Source organism: Pan troglodytes, chromosome 22, assembly GCF_028858775.2.
Source record: "Pan troglodytes isolate AG18354 chromosome 22, NHGRI_mPanTro3-v2.0_pri, whole genome shotgun sequence".
Classification (NCBI taxonomy): Eukaryota; Metazoa; Chordata; class Mammalia; order Primates; family Hominidae; genus Pan; species Pan troglodytes.
The window spans coordinates 28930467-28939685 of record NC_072420.2 but is presented as its reverse complement, the minus strand read 5'-3'; positions in this window follow the sequence as shown (position 1 = coordinate 28939685).

Here is a 9219-nt window from a genome sequence, read left to right as displayed (position 1 = left end):
CCAAAATGTCATTATATAGTTCATGACTATGTTAAATATTTCCACAGATATACACGTATGGTTTATCAAGCTTAGGATTAAAATAATCTCATTTAATTAGGAACCTATAATCATTCAACAGACATTTGTTAGACATCGCTTTTATTCATGCTTATTTTTGGATAAAGCCCATATTTGAAGCCATGGTGTATTAGGTTGGTGCAAAAGTAATTGCTGTTTTTGCCATTACTTTCAATGACCACAATTACTTTTGCACAAATTACCTTCGCACCAACCTAATAAATAGAAAGATAATTCCTTCTAAGTAGACGGAACAATTATGCTTAATGTTTTTTTCTTTTTCTTCTTTGTTTCCCACTATTCCTTTATATTTATGCAGTATATATTTTATGTTTACAGTCCTTTTGTGATATTACAACTCTCTGGTAATCAAAAGATCTTTGGTTAGTTATAAAAATGCCCACTTCCGTGTAATAGTTAAAACATTAGCTACTTTGAAGATAGGGTTTATCCGTTCTCCTTGTTCAGACCTGCTGCAGAGGGGGAAGCTGGCAATCCGAGTCAAGTGTGCAGCTGCTACTACTCTTTCTCTACTTTGTAATTCTACTACTTTCCTCCATAGCAATGAGGTTTCGTCCCCCATAAAGGCCAGCATCCAGGGAGTGAGGGGAGGGGCTTGTGTCCTACTCCTCTGGGCCTGAAAACAGTGTGAAGCTGACTACGTTTCTACTGTGAATCCTTTCTTGTCTTCATTCCTTACCCTTAGAGTCAAAGATGCTCCCTTTTCTGGCCTCTCCCTTGCTTCTTTCTCAGGCCCTGCACATCTGACAGCAATTGTAGTTTTTCTGTTTTTCTCCTCAAGTCTGTTTGCCCTTTGGGCATCCCTCCTGAGCACACACACACACACACACACACGCACACACGCACACGCGCGCGTGCTCGCCTTCAGTACTGAAGCTGGGAGTGTGGACCTCCCTTGATCAATCTCACTTTCTTTGGTTCATCCATCAACAGCTGTCTTGCCTTTTCCTCACCTGTTAGATATGATAGACAGAGCCCAACATCAATTGACCTCATCTAGCAATTATAGGAAACACTTGTCAAGCTCTCTGAGTTGTCCCATTGAAGATTCCCTCACTAGGCTTGAGGCAAAAATGGCCACCTTCCACATCTCCTGCATTGGACAGAATTCTCTGAAGAAAATTTCTCAAAGTTCAACTCTCTCTTTTAAAAGCAAGGACAAAAATCGTTACCAGGTTTGGCCAACTACTTTGTAAGCGCTACATAGAATCTGGGAACTTCTTTGCGATGGGATATTGCTTCCTGGTATCTCAGCAAGGTATTTTAACATCATGCTATATATACAGCATGATGTTCAGGGTATTGGGCCACCAAAATGATATATATCATTTACCAGTGTTTAGGCTGAGCCCTAGACCAATCACATAGGTGCAGGTATGGCTTAGCAAGCCCCCACCCCTACGCCCCCACTCCCACCCCCTAGCTTAGCTTTACACACCGGCCTCCAATTATTACCATTCTCCAGAGCACGCACCTTGGCTGGGAGCAGCACCTCACTTAATCAGCATCTGCTCACTGAGTAGTGCAGCATATGTAGCACTAGCATTGATTAACTTTAAAGTGAGTTCATCTTACATAGATAAGTAGGTGAGAAACAACGGATTTTTAAAAACCCAACTAAAAAAATGAGAGCAGCTTTCAGCTCTCATAATATCTTCTGAAATGTGACCATGAAGACTAGTTATAGAAATTCAAACAAACCCAAACTGAGTCTTCCCAAAATAGCATCGCTAGTGTGCACGTGTGTATGCATATGAGTGTATACCTAAGTGTAGGAGAAGGAAGACACTTAACAAATCACATACAGTATTAGTTAGAATCATCACGTACTTTTTAATTAAAGGACTGAATCCCAGCTCAAACTTGCTTAATCTAAGGGCCAAAAACATATTATTGCTGAGTAATCCAAGTGTGGCTCTTCAACCTGGATAGAAGCAGCAGCAGGACAGACAATATTGGGTTTCTTCTGTTCTTCCTGTCTTCTGTTCACCCTTTCTTATCTCTAATCTCTTTCTTAGTTGTCCTCCCAGGATTTCTTTCTTGTGGGTGCCCTTTTTGCAGCATAAAAACCCCAGGGGAAGAGGTAGCAGTCACAAAACAAATCCTAGGGAGGAGTTATCAGCCTACAGGCTCTGTTTGGCCAGGCAGGGGACATGTGCCAACATTGTGCTGGAAATACTCCAAATACTCTAGAGTAGAGGAGGAGTGTGCTAGGGAAAGTGTGTCAGTTTGCAGCGGTTACCATGACAGAGTACCATAAACTCAGTGGCTTCAACAAAAATGTTTGAAATGTATGGTCTTAGAGTTCTGGAGGCTGGAAGTCCAAAATGAAGGTGTCAGCAGGCTTGGTTCCTTCTGAGGTCTGTGAAGGAGTGAGCTGTTCGAGGCCTCTCTTTTTGGCTTATAGATGACTATCTTCTCCCTGTGTTGCTTCATATTATCTTACCTTTGTGGGTGCCTGTCTCTTTGTCCAAAATTCCCCTTTTTATAAGACACAAAATTCCCCTTTTTATAAGTCACAAAATTCCCCTTTTTATAAGTCATATTCAATAAAATCCCACTCTAGTAATCTCATTTTAACTTGATTACCTCTATAGAGATCCTACCTCTACATAAGATCAAGTTCTGAGGTACTGGGAGTTAGGACTCCAGCATATCTTTCTAGGGGTACACATTTCAACCTACAACACACTATAACTTAAAAAGGGGAGTCAGCATTGACCATATGAGGACAAATCTCAACTATCATACTCTATTATACACAAATTTACAGAGTGGCAAATGTGCAAATGAAAGCAACTAAGGAAGTGGTAATCATTCATTCTCTTTCTCTCTCCCTAAATATATACGCAAACAGACTTTCCTCATTTTTGAACTTATAAAATGTAGATGGTTCCCAACTTAGGATGGTTCAATTTACAGTATCTTGACTTTATGAGTAGTTTTATTGCCATTAAATGTATTTTCAACATATCAGTTTATTGAAAGTAATTCCACCATAAGTAGAGGACCATACATATTTATGCATATATGTATATGTATGTATACACACATGTATAATATATATATAACATATGTGTTTGTGTGTATATAAACTTCTTTTATTTTTGTGTATGTATATATATATATATATTTTTTTTTTTTTTTTGAGACGGAGTCTCATTCTGTCTACCAGGCTGGAGTGCAGTGGCACAATCTTGGCTCACTGCAACCACTGCCTTCTGAGTTCAAGCGATTCTCCTGTCTCAGGCTCCAGAGAAGCTAGGACAGCAGGTGCCCACCACCACACCTGGCTAATTTTTGTATTTTTAGTAGTGACGGTGTTTCTTTTGTATTTTTAGTAGAGACGGTGTTTCAACATGTTGGCCACGCTGGTCTCAAACTCCTGACCTCAGGTGATCTGCCTGCCTCAGCCTCCCAAAGTGCTGGGATTACAGGCATGAGCCACTGCACCTGACCCATTTTTATATGCATTTATGGTTTCTAGTTCTAAGAAAATCTTTTATTTGATAGTGTTCTGTGTATATATCCTCTACAATTTTTGCTTCTGTTTATTTTAAATGTTCTTCTTCAGACTTTGAAAACTATTCAAAAGCAATAGTTTTTTATAAGTATTTATATAACAAAATAATCTTACACCATTCATTCTGATAAAATCAAGTATTTATGAAGAAAATAACAGTATGTATTTCTTCCCCATATCCATCTAAACATTTGTTCTACAGTTTCTAAATTAGAGAAGAATTAGCACCTCAAATGAAGCATGCAATTACATCAATAAAATTGAAGAATTTTTTTTCAAGAAATCATACAAAGCGTATTGAATAGTGCATTATATTTGTTAGTATGTGTGATTCTTTTCTATTAATTCCTTAACTGTAAAGTCCAGACCTTCTTTATCAGAGGCAAGGCATTGAACTTTACTTTGCCCTTAACAGCTCCCCAGGAAATATTTTCATGAATGAATGAAAGAAATGACAAGTCATTCATCAAGTAAAATGAAACAGCATTCTCATCTTTATGTTTTCTAAAGGAAAAAGAAGGTAATTAAGGGAGAATTGAAAAATACACACACATGCACAGAGTTTAGAACTTATTTTCCATTAAGATAAATCACATCTTATTCTGAAGAAACTTCTGGGTATTTTTCTTGTTGTAGTTGCTGTTTGTTTCATTTTGTTTTTGAATAAGGAACTCAAACAATACATGTTGAATTGAAACTTGGCCATTTTTGGATACATATAAAATACGATTTAAACATAATGTATGTGGAATGGCTTACTTCAAATGTTAATAGTTGTATGCCCATGGACTTAAAAAATTTATTGTTGGAAACTGCCTTTCCAAATAAAACTGTTTCAAACAAAATTTCCTCTGGAGCTGATATGAATTATTACGTGCCAGAAGATGTGCCCTCCCAGCATGTGATGATGTTTGTCTTATTTCCAGATGTTCATATCATCCCTCTTTACATAAAACAGCCCCAGGAAAACGACCATGTCAAAGATTGGAAAAGCAAATATCCAGGCATCCAGGTTCTAGCACTATCTACCAATAGGCTAAGACAAGATGGAATGGATGATCCCACGCTCCATTTTTTCCCTCTGAGATACTGTAGTCCTCTTGATTTCAAGTCCACTGTTAAAGTCTGTGCTATGCACATTCTGTTGTTGTCCTGTAATTAACATTATTGTCATAATCTGGGATTAATGATGAGTCCCGTTGTCCTCAAAATGCCTTGCGTTATGCTTTAGCAGTTTCAATGTATCTAAACTTTTATTTTCTGGAGTCAGTTTTATTATTTAAATCTAGAAGCCTATTACATTGTATTAAATTTAAAGGAGCCATTACCCCCCTCTGTGGGAAGAACACAATGAAACATAAGAGACTAAGCCTGCTCCTAAAACATATCATCAGTTCACTAAAGGTGATATATGAAAAACACATGAGCCTAGAATTCACAGAGATCCGAGATCCGGATTCCAGACACACTGTCTTCTGGTCTATATCATTTTAGAGCCAAACAGCAAACATTTTGCGGGACAGAATTCCCTTTAGTAAAATAGAGATTAAAATAACTATTCACATTGTGATGAAAAGAATTATATACAATGACAGAAAGGGGCCTGGCTCACAATAGTTTTCTAAATGTCCATCCTTTCATTTGCCTTATAAAAGAAAAGAAAATTATCCTAGTAAGAGTAAGAAAACTTATTAGTGATGCTTATATAGACTTTCATTTACTCTGTCAACCTTTAAATGCTTTGATTTTTAATCACAACTATGAAGTCTTGCACAATTAATAATATGGAAGAGTGAAGAATGAATAAAACATAGAAAAAAGTAATGAAGACCTTCAATTAAGTCCAATGCATGTTGAAAAAATTTGAATTGGGGAGAAATTTATGTATTGTAGTAAATTACAAAACATAGTTTTGCTATGATTCTGTTTATATGAATTACTGGTAGAGACTATGGCCTTGATCTGAGTGTCAATGTCATTCTTAATTTTTTATAGAAAAATCAACATAGATTATTAACAAATGATTTGATACATTTTATGTAGGTTTTGTTAGTCTTTGGATTTACAATTTGTATTCACCTATGAGATTATTCCTGGAAAAAATATAAAATTTGTCTACATATCTTCACAAACTAAACAAATTGTAGAAAATTTAAAGACAAATCTAATACATTAAAGAAATTCTGTGAATACTTTATAAAACATGAAACACCCAATGTCAAATAACGCAACCTTAATGCAATAAATCAAATGTTTGTGTGTCCTCAGAATTCATACATTAAAATAAAACCTGAGTCCCAGTGAGATGGTATTTAGATGTGGGGACTTAGGGAGGTGATTAGGTGGTAAGGGTGGAGCTCTCAGGAATGGGACTACTTATAAAAGAGACCATGGAGAGTTCCCTTGTCCATTACACCATGTGGAGACATAGTGAGAAGACAGGAAACAGGTTTTCCCCAAGCACCAAATTTGATGGCGCCTTGATTTGGACTTTTCAACTTCCCAAAATGTGAGAAATATATTTCTGTTGTTTATATTCTGATAGAAAATTACTATAGTAAATATCGATTGAGTCTATATTACTAAATAAATATGTTACTAAATTAATACGTTAATTAAATCATTTTAAATAAATAATTTCAACTGATTAATACTTTAAAATTGTTTAAAAGAATATGTATTTAATTTGAAAATTTTTTTCCTCTACAGTACTTATTTTAAGGGAAATCTTTTAAAAAGATATTATTGGAAAGTGTATGCAAATTGTACCCCACAATATTAATTAAAATGTGCAGATATATCTTGGCAATTACAATATTGAAGGCAGAAAATGACTTGAGGTATTTATTTTAGCATTTAGTAAAGGAAGAGATACTGAGAGAAAAATCATCTTTTTTCTCCCCAGTAAGTCTATTTCATAGCAAGCTTCCAGCCAAATCATTTTCCTTTACTTAATTTTTTGCTGATCTTTCATTCTCTTAAAAATCCTGAGAACTGATAAAATTCCTAAAGAATAGAAATCAATTTAATTATTGTAGTATGGATATATTCAAGGTGATCAAATATGTGATAATCAGTCAGATTTAAGCAATATCTTTTAAATACAAGTGCTATAATTGATGCATAATTAAGAATGATTAAAAGTAGAATTGATAAGGTGGTGCAGTCTATTTCAGCTGCTGTAATTCATAACCGTAATTTAAAAAGTACAATATCAGTGTGATTGAATTATTAAAAATTCACTTCTGCATATAGACATATCTTTAATAATAGATTTTCTGGTAAATACCTTAATCCCTCTGGTTATAGCTAAAAAAATTATTAATATTTCACATCATGGCTGTTTACAGCCCAACCTTTAGAAATATTTCATAATAAATTGCCATACTGGGCCAACGAAATGGCTTGTCTAACCAAGTGTTCTGTTTCTGAATGACACCAAAGGACATTTAATTAAGATGGTATTAAAATTGGCCATAGAATTTATCCCTGGAGAATCCTACTGTTTATATTTTTTCATCCAAAAATAAATTTTCTCTTATGTTTACTTTTTCTTAAGCCAGTCCCTTAATCATGTCAAAATATTTTTCATAATCTTGTGACTTTGCTTTAAAAAACACTTGTGTGTGCACACAATACAGATACATGCTTATTCTTCTTTTCTCACTCATTTTGCCCATTTAAAAATATGTAGACAGACTAGCATGAGTTTTCCATGCATGTATGACCATGACTTATATTAGGGTTAGTATTTTTAAAAATTCCTAATGAGAGTCTCAACGCTACTGCTGGGAACAAGCTGAAGAACACTCACCCCATAGTTTCTACTGACTAGAAAAAGGCAGATGGGTAGAATGAGGCTGGTTCCTTTTTAAATAGATGGCAACGATGGGGAAAAGGGCCCCTAAAGGCTGTCATTGGGAGCACATTCCTGAAGGACATGTTGAAAGATGAGAAAGTCTTCACCCAGTAAATAAGCAATGTAAGTTCCGATGGAGATTGCAGCCTGAGCAATTTCACGAAACTCAAGGTATGTTCAGGGCAGCAGAAAATGTTTATAGTATGATTGGTGTATAAGGTGCATTTGAGATGTTGATATGCTTTGCCTTTGTGTTCCCATCCAAGTCTCATCTTGAAACTGTAATCCTCAGTGTTAAAGGAGGTACTTTGCGGGGTATGATTAGATCATGGGGGCAATTCCTCTTGCTGTTCTCATGATAGTGAGTTCTCAGGAGATCTGATGGTTTAAAAGTGTTTGGCAGATCCCCACCCCCAGCTCTCTCTCTCTGTCTCTCTCTCCTGCCACCAAGTGTGATGTGCCTTGCTTCCTCTTTCCTTCAGCCATGACTGTAAGTTTTTGGAGGCCTCCTGAGTCATGTGGAACTGTGAGTCAGTTAAACCTCTTTTGTTTATAAATTACTCAGTCTCATCTAGTTCTGCATAGCAGTGTGAAAATAGCTAATACAGATGTGTAACTGGAAATGTAGATAATAACATTATTCAGATGCCATCTTTACCAATGTTTATCAAATTTTTAAAATTGAAAATTGTAGTAAAAAATGCATCTGACTTTGTAACCCAGGACTTATATACCTATAGCTCTCTCTATAGCCAGAAACTCTTTGCTTTCTATAGTTCTGATAGACACAGATTTCAATTATCAGGCCTTATTTAGTTAAATAACATCAGTCCCCTGGCAACAAGGTTCAAATTTTAGTTACCAGGATATATTACTTGGAAGAAATTGCTTAATCGACAAACTTTACTGCTAGCCCTACAGTGCACAAATCACTGTACATCATTACCAGTGACCAGTCATTGTGTCATTTCTTTCGAAGTCTGTCAGTGATTGGTCAATGAAGATCTGTTACTCAGTTTACCCTTAAATACCAAGGCATGTAGTTGTGTCCCTCCTTATTTCCCAGTGATGGAAGTTGGTGACAGCTTACAACAAAAGTATAAGCAAAAAAAATGAGTTGGTCAGCAAAGGTAAATGTGCAGGAAAAAAAAAGTGGTAACACTGTAAGTAAAATTTAAATTAAATGTAAGCAAAGTTATAGAAGAAATAGCTAAGGGTGAAAATATTGACACAGCTGATGTTTGAGAGACTTTAGTATGTAGTCAAAGACACTCCTTGAAGATGAACTTATTAATGTAAATTAAGAAAATGGTTGTGAGCCGGGCATGGTGGTTCACGCCTGTAATCCCAGCACTTTGGGAGGCCGAGTGGGGGTGGATCACGAAGTCAGGAGTTCAAGACCAGCCTGGCCAAGATGGTGAAACCCCATCTCTACTAAAAATACAAAAATTAGCCAGGCGTGGTGGCGGGCGACTGTAATCCCAGCTACTCTGGAGGCTGAGGCAGGAGAATCGCTTGAACCCGGGAGGTGGAGGTTGCAGTGAGCCAAGATCACACCACTGCACTCCAGCCTGGGTGACAGTGTGAGACTCCATCTCAAAAAAAGATAATAAATAAATAAATAAATAAATGAAAGTGGTTGTGAAGGCAATTATGAAGATGTCTGAGAGAAAGTGATGTCAGGAAAAACCTTCACATGAAAGGAAATCTCAGGATTTTTTTCCAGATATTGAAAGCACAAAGGATAAAATGTTGA